Source organism: Pan paniscus, chromosome 10 (genome assembly GCF_029289425.2).
Source record: "Pan paniscus chromosome 10, NHGRI_mPanPan1-v2.0_pri, whole genome shotgun sequence".
Classification (NCBI taxonomy): Eukaryota; Metazoa; Chordata; class Mammalia; order Primates; family Hominidae; genus Pan; species Pan paniscus.
Genome location: NC_073259.2, coordinates 131585570 through 131598233, shown reverse-complemented (window position 1 = coordinate 131598233; position 12664 = coordinate 131585570). Strand labels below are relative to the sequence as shown.

The window sequence follows — 12664 nt, the reverse complement described above, 5'->3', positions numbered from 1 at the left end:
TCTATCTCAGTGTTTTCGACGGCACATCGTGTCTCATGGTGTCCCACTGCCTGGACAGTGCCTTGCTGGTGGACAGTAGCTCACTGCCAGATTCTCACTCCCACACGTGTGGCTGCTGTGGCTGGCCACGGACGAGCTTCTCCATGGTGCCCCTGCCCAAGTGTCTCTTAAAATCTAGGTCCCTAGATCCTGAATTGCTGGGTGTGTATGATGGCTCACAACCCTCCCAGCTTTTAACAGTGTCTGTTAAGAATACTTGGCCTTCTCTTAGTTTTCCAAAGCACTCTTGTACTTTCTCTTAGCAGTGACCTGTGAAGCGGGGAGGCCCGGTCTGTCCGTATCAGGATAAAATGACAGCCGACACTTAGAGACACTTAGACACTCTGGCCCTGGGCCCCTCTGTTGTGAGCACTTCACATGGATGAAGCATGCACAGGCCTCTCGAGAGCACCGAGGCCTGAAGGGAAAGCAACTAAGAGGCGAAGCCGGGATAGGAGTCAGGCGCCAGGCTCCTGCCTCGGTCTCATAGCTCCTACGGCTGCCGCCCAGGAAGGTGATGAGGCTGCCGGGCTTCCGCATAGACCCAGCCGCCCCTCTCTCCTCGTGCTCGCCTCCCGCCCACCTCTCGGGGAGCCAAGGCAGCCCCAGCAAGGAGTAAATGAGTGAGTAGGTCCTGGCGCCCCAGGACAGGGCATGTCGGGACAAATGTTCAAACGGCAGGCGGGGGGTCGGGAGGAGTTTGTGGCTTTGGCACTGACTTCTGTCTACATGGGACCTCAGCCCCCAAACACACACGTCACACACATACAACACCCACACAGACACACACATACACCCACTCACACACGCCACACACAGACCTCACACACACCACACACACACGGACCTCACACACCACACACACACAGACGCCACCACACAGACATACACGCACTCACACTGCACACACCACACACACAGACCTCACACACACACACAAACCTCACACACCACACAGACCTCACACACACACACAAACCTCACACACCACACACAGACCTCACACACACACAGACCTCACACCACACACACACAAACCTCACATACCACACACAGAACTCACCACACACACACAAACATCACACACCACACACAGACCTCACACATACACAGATCTCACACCACACACACACACAAACCTCACACACCACACACAGACCTCACACACACCACACACTCACACAAACCTCACACACCACACACAGACCTCACACACACACAGATCTCACACCACACACACACACAAACCTCACACCACACACACAGACCTCACACATACAGATCTCACACACCACACACAGACCTCACACACATACAGACCTCACACTATACACACAGACCTCACACACACACACCACACAGACCACACACACAGACCTCACACACACAGACCTCACACACCACACAGACCTCAGACATACCACATACACACACAGACCTCACACACCACACACACAGACCCCACACACAGACCTCACACAACCACACACACACAGATGCCACCGCACATACACACACTCACACTGCACACACCACACACATACCACACGCAGACCTCAGACACACCACACACACACAGACCTCACACACCACACACACACAGACCTCACACACCACACACACACACCTCACACACACCACACACACACAAACCTCACACACCACACACAGACCTCACACACCACACACAGACCTCACACATACACAGATCTCACACCACACACACACACAAACCTCACACACCACACACAGACCTCACACACACCACACACACACAAACGTCACACACCACACACAGACCTCACACATACACAGATCTCACACCACATACACAGATCTCACACCCCACACACAAACCTCACACACCACACACAGACCTCACACACACCACACACACACAAACCTCACACACCACACACAGACCTCACACACACCTCACACACCACACACACACAAACCTCACACACCACACACAGACCTCACACACACGCAGATCTCACACCACACACACACAAACCTCACACACCACACACACAGACCTCAGACACACCACATACACACATATAGACCTCACACACCACACACACACACCACACAGAGACCACACACACACAGACCTCACACACACAGACCTCACACACACAGACCTCACACACCACACACACAGACCTCACACACACACCACACACAGACCTCACATTGACACTACACACAGACCTCACACACCACACACACACATGCCACTGCACATACACACACTCACACTGCACACACCACACACACACAGACCTCACACAACCACACACAGATCTCAGACACACCACACACACACACACAGACCTCACACACACACATATAGACCTCACACACCACACACACAGACCTAACACACACACACACAGACCCCACACACCACACACACACAGATGCCACCACACAGACATACACACACACTGCACACACCACACACACAGACCTCACACACCACACACACACAGACCTCACACATCACATACACACAAACCTTACACACGCCACACACACCTCACACAATACACACACATACAGACCTCACGCACACACCACACACAGACCTCACACACCACACACACACAGACCTCACACACTACACACACATCACACACATATACCACACACACACAGACCCCACATTCACACACACAGACCTCACACACATACCAGACACAGACCTCACATTGACACCACACACAGACCTCACACACCACACACACCTCACACCTCACACCTCACACCACACCCCCCACATGCCCAAGGGTCGCCTTTCTGGGAAGCGTTAGCCGTGTCCCCGGGTCCCACCAGCTAAACCCAGCACTGCTCTGCAGCAGTGGCCCTGGGGCATAGAGAGGAGAGAGGGCACAGGCGGGCCCCCACATGGCCCGGGAATCCCTCACAGGACCCACAGCCGGAGGCAGGAGAGCAGAGCTGACGGGGAGAGGGTCCACTTCACAACTGCAAGCAGGGGGCCCGGCTTGGTCGCCGGTTCTGTGCTTAGTGGATGCAGAGCAACTCCTGCGGCCACCTGCTGACACCCTGCCCTGCCGCCGGGCTCCCCAAGGGTCCGGGGGGGCCTTCCCTTGTCTTCCCCATCTTCCTCATCGGGAGCCCCTGCCCCACACATGCCAGGCCTCGGCTCCAGGGACTGGCTGTCCTCATCTTCCCCCATCAGCAGGCAGAGATGAATTGTACCAGTAGGGCCCTTGGCCAGCTAGTGTTTCTTATCTTTTCCTTTTAAACATTCTGGTGGAAAACACGTCGCAGAATTGCCCCTCTGTAACCTGTGTGAGTGCACAGGGCAGCGGTGTTTACTGTGTGCATGAGGGTGGGCAGCAGGGCGCTGGACCCCTTTCATCTTGCTGACGAAAACGACGTCCGCGTCTGTGGTCTGACGGCGTTTGTCCCTTGTGCCTGGCTTTTTCACTAAGCATAAGGTCTTCAGGGTTCATCCATGTGGCAGCATGTGACAGGATTTCCTTCCTTTTTTTTTTTTTTTTTGAGACAGAGTTTTGCTCTTGTTACTCAGGCTGGAGTGCAGTGGCACGATCTCAGCTCACTGCAACCTCCACCTTTCAGGTTCAAGCAATTCTCCAGCCTCAGCCTCCCACGTAGCTGGGATTACAGGCATGAGCCACCATGCCTGGTCCAACTCAGTGGTTTTTAGAATATTCACAAAGTTGTCCAACTATCACTATGGTCTGATTTTTGGAAGTTTTTGTCATCCCAAAAGCAATCCCCCATTCCCCCTATTCCCCCCAGCCCTAGGCAACCACTGGTTGTCTCTTTTCTTTTTTTTTTTTTTTTTTTTGAGATGGAGTTTCACTCTCTTTGCCCAGGCTGGAGTGCAGTGGTGTGATCTCAGCTCACCGCAACTTCCACCTCCCGGGTTCAAGTGATTCTCCTGCCTCAGCCTCCTGGGTAGCTGGGATTACAGGCATGCGCCACCACGCCCAGCTAATTTTGTATTTTTAGTAGAGACGGGGTTTCCCCATGTTGGTCAGGTTGGTCTAGAACTCCCGACATCAGGTGATCCACCCACCCCGGCCTCCCAAAGTGCTGGGATTATAGGCCTAAGCCACCGAGCGCGGCCACTGGTCTTCCTTCTGCCTCTGTGGACTGACCTATTCTGGACATTTTATGTGAATGGAGTCGTACAACATTTGCCCTTTGTGCCTGGCTTCTTTCACTCAGCATCATGTTTTCAAGCTTTATTCATGTTGTAGCATAAATTAGTGCTTCATTCCTTTTTATGGCTAAATAATACTCTGTTGTAAAAATGTATCATGGCCGGGCGCGGTGGTTCATGCCTGTAACCCCAGCACTTTGGGAGGCCAAAGTGGCCAAAGTGGGCAGATCACTTGAGGTCAGGAGTTCGAGACCAGCCTGGCCAACATGGTGAAACCCCATCTCTACTAAAAAACACAAAAACTAGTCGGGTCTGGTGGCACATGCCTGTAATCCCAGCACTCAAGAGGCTGAGGCAGGAGAATCGCTTGAACCCGGGAGGTGGAGATTGCAATGAGTCAAGATCATGCCACTGCACTTCAGCCTGGGGCACAGAGTGAGACTCCGTCTCGAGGAAAAAAAAAAAAAAAAGATGTATCACTTTTTGTTGATCCATTCATCTGTTGAGGGACATTTGGGTTGTTTCCCCTTTTGGCTATTATGAATAAGGCTGCGGTGAATGTTTGTGTACAGGTGTTTATGTGGACATGCGATTTCAGTTCTTTGGGGTCTATACCTAGAGTAGAATTACTGGGTTAAATGGTAACTCTGTGTTTAACCACCACACCGTCTTCCACAGCAGCTGTACCATTTTATTTTATTTTTTGAGACAGAGTCTTGCTCTGTCGCTCAGGCTGGAGTGCAGTGGTGAGATCTTGGCTCACTGCAACCTCCGTCTCCCAGGCTGAAGTAATTTTCATGCCTCAGTCTCCCAAGTAGCTGGGATTACAGGCATGCATCACCACACCCAACTAATTTTTGTATTTTTAGTAGAGACGGAGTTTTACCACATTGGCCAGGCTGGTCTCGAACTCCTGACCTCAAGCGATCCGCCCACCTTGGCCTCGCGAAGTGCTGGGATTACAGGCGTGAGCCACCGTGCACGGCCTAGCTGTACCATTTTACATTCCCATCAGCAGTACATAAGGGTTCTAATTTCTCCAAATCCTCATACATACACACATACATCGTATTACCTGTCTTTTTTTTTTTTTTTTTTGAGACAGTATCTCATTCTGTCACCCAGGCTGGAATACAGTGGCACGACATAGCTCATTGCAGCCTCGAACTCGTGGGCTCAAGCAATCCTCTTGCTTCAGCCTCTTGAGTAGCTGGGACTACAGGCGTGTGCCATCACACCCAGTTAGTATTTTTTAATTTTTTGTAGAGACGAGGTCTCCCTATGTTTCCCTGGCTGGTCTCGAACTCCTGGGCTCAGGCAGTCCTCCTGTCTTGGCCTCCCAAAGTGCTGGGATTACAGGCATGAACCACTGTGCCTGGCCTCAGTCTTTCAAATAGCTGCACAGTGTGGGTTGTACAGTGGTTAATTTCACCATCTTCCTCCTGAGGCATGTGGGCACACCTGCCTGTTGAGGGCCCCCCACGATACAGTTGCTAGAGTGCGTGTGTGAGCTTTAGCAGGTAAGGCCAAACGAATTTCCATAGTGGCACTTCCAGCAACAAGGCACACGTCTTCCAGCTGCCCCACTTTCTCACCAGCACTTGGTGATGTCAGTCCTTCTCATTTTAACCATTCTGGTGGCTAAATGGATTCTTGCCCCTTCTTTTCATCCCTGCCTCCGCACACCAGCCAGGGCTGATGTCTCTGTGGGGTCTTAGGGCTTTTGTGCAGCTCTCTGCCTCAGAGCTGAGCAGGACTCAGGAGGTAGTAGAAGAAACTGGAGTGGTCATTCAGCTTGAAGGGCTGCACTCATGCCCCCCATGGCCATCGGTGGGAGGATGCACCATCCAGTTTCATGGCTTTGTGTAGCTTTCTACTGTATGTACTTTACATGAACAGCATCATCAGAAAGGTGGAGAATGGAAAAATAATTCACGTGCCCATTTTGCAGATGAGTGAATAGAGGCTCAGAGAGGTGAGCATCACTTCAGAAGTCATAAGCCGTGAGGCTCGATGGCAGCAGGTGGTGGAGCTCAGCTTTCTGTACCGCTCTCCGGGGCCTCCCAGTGCCTTGGTGCCCTGTCCACATTTCCCATAATTCCCTGCACTGCAGGGTCCTTTCCCTCCAGCCATGTCATGTGCATACAGAGGACGCCCACCCCTGCTGGAAGTCTGGAAGTCTGTCCTCTCTGGCTGCCCCTTCCTGGTCTCCTCCGCCTGACCCTCTTGCCTTGCACAGCCCCTACATGTTGAGACCCTGAGGCTCCTGTTGTCCCTGCAGGGGATAATCCAACCCCTGACCCAAGCCTTAAGGCACTGTGTGGCCTGGGCTTGTTTTAGCTCATGCGTGCATCACCCCCATGGCCTCTGCGCCTCAGCCCGCATTGCCCTCAGCCCCCGATGCAGCCCCTCCCCCAGGGCCTTTGCACTCACTGCTGCCTGCGCTGCACTGTCCTTGCCACCAGGCCTCCCTTCCTCTGTGGCCTCTGGTCTCAGTGGAAATGATCCCTGCCTGAGAGGCCTGCCCTGCGCCCATGGTCTGCATGGGGTCTCTCTGGTCACTTTTCTCAGCCCCTGTCACATCCTTCACGGCGCTCAACTTGTCTGTAATGGCACGTGCCTGTCTGACATCTGTAAACCAGTGAGAGCAGAATCAGGTTTCATTTATTCACCACGCTGACCCTCATGACTAGTTCGGTGTCATGTACACAGAAGGTGCTCAATAAACACTTGATGGCCAGGTGTGGTGGCTGATGCCTGCCATCAGGGCCCTTCGGGAGGCCGAGGTGGGAAGATCGCTTGAGCCCAGGAGTTTGAGATCAGCCTGGGCAACGTGGCAAGACCTTGTCTCTATGAAAAAAGATTCAAAAACGAGCCAGCTGTAGTGGTGCAACTTTGTAGTCCCAGCGACTCAGAGGCTGAGGTGGGAGGATCACTTAAGCCCAGGAGGTGGAGGTTGCAGCGAGCTGTGATCCTGCCACTGCCCTCTAGCCTAGGTGACAGAGACCCCGGGTCAAAAAAAACAGAAAACAAAAACTCGGTGGCCGGGCACAGTGGCCCACACCTGTAGTCCTAGCACTTGGTGGGACTCAGGTGGGAGGATTGCTTGAGGCCAGGAGTTCAAGACCAGCCTGGGTAACACAGTGAGACTTTAAAAAAAAATTTTTTTTAATTAGCCAAGTGTGGTGGTGCACGCAGTGGTCCCAGGTCCTGGGGAGGCTGAGATGGGAGAATCACTTGAGCCTGGGAGGTCAAGGCTGCAGTGAGCTGTGATCATGCTACTGCACTTTAGCCTAGGTGACAAAGCAAGACCCTGTCTCTAAACAAACAGGCTGGGCGCAGTGGCTCACGCCTGTAATCCCAGCACTTTGGGAGGCCGAGGAGGGCAGATCACTTGAGGTAGGAGTTCGAGACCAGCCTGGCCAACATGGTGAAACCCTGTCTCTACTAAAAATACAAAAATTGCCAGGCATGGTGGCGCATGCCTGTAGTACCAGCTACTCAGGAGGCTGAGGCAGGAGAAGTCCTTGAACTGAGGAGGTAGAGGTTGCAGTGAGCCAAGATTGTGCCACTGCACTCCAGCCTGGGCAATGGAGACTCCGTCTCAAAAAAAAAAAAAAAAAAAAACTTGAGGGGTGAACATTCTGATGGGGGTACACATATGCAAAAATAGGTGAGGGCACCCCCAGAAGGTGGCTCTGTCTGGGAGAAAGTGGGGACTAGAGTCTGCCCCGTGGTGACACACTCTGGTGACCTTAAGAGAGCCTTCTGCATCTCGTGTCCTGGTGACAAGGCAGCTTGGTATCACGGAGAAGACACGGGATCTGGAGTCAGAAAACCTGGGCTTGAGTTTTTGGCTGTAAGACTTTGAGAAAAAAAAATATCTCTGGGCCTCAGTTTTTCATATATGTAAAATGAGACTGATGTTAGAAACAACAGTAATGATAATAAGACCCATTTCCAGTGGTTGGGAATGAGAATGAAATAAGGTCCAGGGTGTAAAGCAGTTTATCCTTCCTGGGCTTGGCAGGAGTACATTGCACTTTGGGAGTGCAGAAGAAGAACCAGTTCCCGTTCACTGGCCAGCCTCAGGCGTCTGCCATGTGTGGGGCCCTGGAACACAGAGACGAATGAGACAGGCTGATGCCTCTAGGACGATCATATAAAATCCCAAGCTCAAGCTCAGGACCCAGGCCTTACCTGGGTTTGTGGCACTGGCAGCGTCGCCCGCTGTTCTGGAAACACATCAGAGATGCCTGTTCATGGTGGTGACCACCAAGACGAGAGAGGAGGTCAGCGGCAAGGACTCTGATGCAATGGCGCACCCGGGGGGGAAAGTCATGCCAAAGAAATAGCTGAGGGGTCGCCTCTGTGCTTTCTCCTCATGGGATTAGATCTGGCTGCATGTCCTGAGTCCCGGGGGCTAAGGAGGGACGTTTCCCCCTCGTTCACCTGGGATTGAGCCTGGCCATTGCAGGCCAGCCCAGGCTTCATGGAGCAGGTGTGCACTGGCAGCCCCAGCACCTACGGAAGGCTGAATAATGGCCCCAAAATATCAGGTCCTAGTTCCTAGAACCTGTGGATGTCACCTGATGTGGTAACGTCTTTGCAGTTGTGTTATTTCATTCCAGATCTTTCTTTTTTTTTTTTTTTTTGAGTAGAGTCTCGCTCTATCACCCAGGCTGGAGTGCAGTGGTGCCATCTCGGCTCACTGCAAGCTCCGCCTCCTGGGTTCACGCCATTCTCCTGCCTCAGCCTCCTGAGTAGCTGGGATTACAGGCGTGCACCACCATGCCTGGCTAATTTTTTGTATTTTTAGTAGAGACAGGGTTTCACCGTGTTAGCCAGGATGGTCTCGATCTCCTGACCTCGTGATCCACCCGCCTCAGCCTCCTAAAGTGCTGGGATTACAGGCGTGAGCCACCACTCCCGGCCAGATCTTGAGATGGGGATGTTATCCTGGCTTACTTGGGTGAGCCCAGAATGTAATCACAGGTGTCCTTGTAAGATGGAGGCAGGGAGAGATTTGGCACTGACAGAAGAGGAGAAGGCCACGGGACCACAGAGGCAGAGACTGGAGAAATGTCACCACAAGCCGAGAAGTGCTGGTGGCCACTAGAAGCTGGAAGAGGGAAGGAACGAAATCTCCCTGGGCCAGGCACGGTGGCTCATGCCTATAATCCCATCGCTTTGGGAGGCTGAGGCAAGTGGATCGCTTGAGGTCAGGAGTTTGAGACCAGCCTGGCCAACGTGGTGAAACCCCATCTGTACTAAAAATACAAAAAAATTAGCCAGGTTGTGGCAGGTGCCTGTAATCCCAGATGCTTGGGAGGCTGAGGCAGAAGAATCGCTTGAACCCGGGAGACAGAGGTTGCAGTGAGCTGAGATCGCGCCACTGCACTCCAGCCTGGGCTACAGAGTGAGACTCTGTCTCAAAAAAAAAAAAAAACAAAAAAACGGCCAGGCGTGGTGGCTCACGTCTGTAAATCCCAGCACTTTGGGAGGCCAAGGCAGGTGGATCACAAGGTCAGGAGATCGAGACCATCCTGGCTAACATGGTGAAACCTGACTCTCCTAAAAATACAAAAAATTAGCCGAGCATGGTGGCGGGTGCCTGTAGTCCCAGCTACTTGGGAGGCTGAGGCAGGAGAATCACTGGAACCCAGGAGGGGGAGGCTGCAGTGAGCCGAGATCTCACCACTGCACTCCAGCCTGGGTGACACAGTGAGACTGTCTCAAAAAAGAAAAAAAAAATCTCCCTTAGAGGTCCAGAGGAAGCATGGCCCTGGTAACACCTTGATTTCAGGTTCATTTGGACCTTCTGGCTTCTAGAGCTAGGAGAAAATAAATTTCTGATGTGTTAGGATACCACAATCATTGGTCATTTGTTACAGCAGGTGCAGGAAACTGACATAGCACCCATCCTCACAGGTCATTAATTCAGCAATAACTTAACGGGCACCTGCGGTGTGCCAGGCACCATGTGGGGCCCAGGGAATGTAACAGTGACTAGGGCAGACAGGGCCTTGCCCTCCTGTGGCTGACAGTCTAGTTAGGGTTAGGGATGAGGGGTGGGCCTCGCCCGCCTGCGGTGTGCCAGGCACCATCTTCAGGGCTCTGTGTGTATTAACTGTGAAAGTTGTCTGAATCAAAATGGGGTCACCAATGTTACCCAAAACCCTGACAAATGGAACCCGGGAAAGCTATGAAGAGAGGGTTTTCACGCTTGCATGCCCGATAACAAAAAAGACTCTGGAAAAACGACAGCTTTGCACAAAGGCCTTTGTAACCTTACACAAAAAGACTTCTGCTAGGACGTCTGCCCGGCAGTGGCCGGTCCAGCCTCAGACTACAGTCACCCTTGTTATTGATCTTTGTAGCCAAGGATAATTATTAATATTTCAAAACAATTATGTAACCCTCCTTATTTTTTCCTTTAAAAATCTTTGTCTTCCTTTACCTCCCTGAATACACATAGTTTATTATGGCAGGCGGATTCCCATTGCAACGCTCTACTCCCAAATAAATAGCTTTTCCTTTTTTTTTTTTTTTTTTTGAGACAAAGTTTCACTCTTGTTGCCCAGGCTGGAGTGCAGGGGTATAATCTCAGCTCACCACAACCTCCGCCTCCCAGGTTCAAGTGATTCTCCTGCCTCAGCCTCCCGAGTAGCTGGGATTACAGGCATGTGCCACCACGCCTGGCTAATTTTGTATTTTTAGTAGAGACAGGGTTTCTCCATGTTGGTCAGGTTGGTCTCGAGCTCCCGACCTCAGGTGATCTGCCTGCCTGGGCCACCCAGAGTGCTAGGATTACAGTTTTTGTTTGTTTTTTGGGGGTTGTTTTTTTCTTTCTTTCTTTTCTTTTTTTCGAGACAGAGTCTCGAGCTGTTGCCCAGGCTGGAGTGCAGTAGCGTGATCTTGGCTCACTGCAACCTCCACCTCCCGGGTTCAAGCGAGTCTCCTGCCTCAGCCTCCCGAGTAGCTGGGACTACAGGCGCTCACCAGCAGGGCTAGCTAATTTTTGTATTTTTAGTAGAGACAGGGTTTCACAGTGTTGGCCAGGATGGTCTCGATCTCTTGACCTTGTGATCCGCCCACCTCGGCTTCCCAAAGTGCTGGGATTACAGGCATGAGCCACCGGCGCCCAGCCTGAGGTTTTTTGTTTGTTTGTTTGTTTGTTTTGAGACAGGGTCTTCTTCTGTCACCCAGGCCTGGAGTACAGTGGTGCAATCAGAACCCACTGCAGCCTCGAACTCCTGGGCTCAAGTGTTCCTCCCTCGTCAGCCTCCTAAGTAGCTGAGATTACAAGTGGACACCACCACACTTGGCTAGTTAAAAAACAAAAAATCTTTTTGTAGAAAGAGGGTCTTGTTATGTTGCCCAGGCTGCTCTCAGACTCCTAGCCTCAGCGATCCTCCTGCCTCAGCCTCCCAAAGCACTGGGATTACAGGCGTGAGCCAAGATGCATGGACATCTTTTATTTTATTTTATTTTTAAATTTTATTTACTTTTTATTTTTGGGACAGAGTCTTGCTGTTGTCACCCAGGCTGGAGTCCAATGGCACGATCTCGGCTCACTGCAACCTCCACCTCCCAGGTTCAAGCAATTCTCCTGCCTCAGCCTCCCGAGTAGCTGGGATTACAGGTGCCCGCCACCATACCCGGCTAATTTTTTTTTTGTATTTTTAGCAGAGAGGGTTTCACCATGTCGGCCAGGCTGGTCTCAAACTCCTGACCTCAGGTGATCCACCCGCTTCAGCCTCCCAAAGTGCTGGCATTACAGGCATGAGCCACCACGCCTGGCCCATCTTATTTTAGAGAACCTTTCTCTGTTCATCATTTAGGTTGACATAATCAACCCTCACAACAGCCCTATGAGTTGTGGGGACTGTTATCACCCTACTTTATAGAGGTGGAAACTGAGGCACAAAGAGGCTAGCTCCAAACCAAACTGCTCATAAATAGGAGAGCCAGTGTCTGAGCTTGAGCCCAGCCTGAATCACTGTGCAGTGTCATCTTTCGTCAGGTAAAAGAATGTAAGAGGCTGGGTGTGGTGGCTCACGCCTGTAATCCCAGCACTTCGGGAGGCCGAGGTGGGCGGATCACTTGAAGTCAGGAATTTGAGACCAGCCTGGTCAACATGGCAAAACCCTGTCTCTACTAAAAATACAAAAATTAGCCAGGCGAGGTAGCACATGTCTGTTGCCTCGAGCTACTTGGGAGGCTGAGGTGGGAAGATCACTTGAGCCTAGGAAGCAGAGGTTGCAGAAAGCCAAGATTGCACCACTACGCTCCAGCCTGGGCAACAGAGTGAGAATCTGTCTCCAAAAAAAAAAAAAAAAAAGTAAGGGACACATAGGAACTGTAAAAAGTGCCATAAAGGTAATACATGAGGCTGGGCGTGGTGGCTCATGCCTGTAATCTCAGCACTTTGGGAGGCCAAGGTGGGCGGATCACGAGGTC

The 12664-nt window shown here is 51.9% G+C and overlaps 1 protein-coding gene across 4 annotated transcripts in view; it reads left to right on the top strand.

The window, feature by feature from the left end:
* The window catches only part of RILPL1 (Rab interacting lysosomal protein like 1), a 63041-nt gene that overhangs the window by 19844 nt on the left and 30533 nt on the right, over positions 1-12664 (top strand). The window lies entirely within an intron of this gene.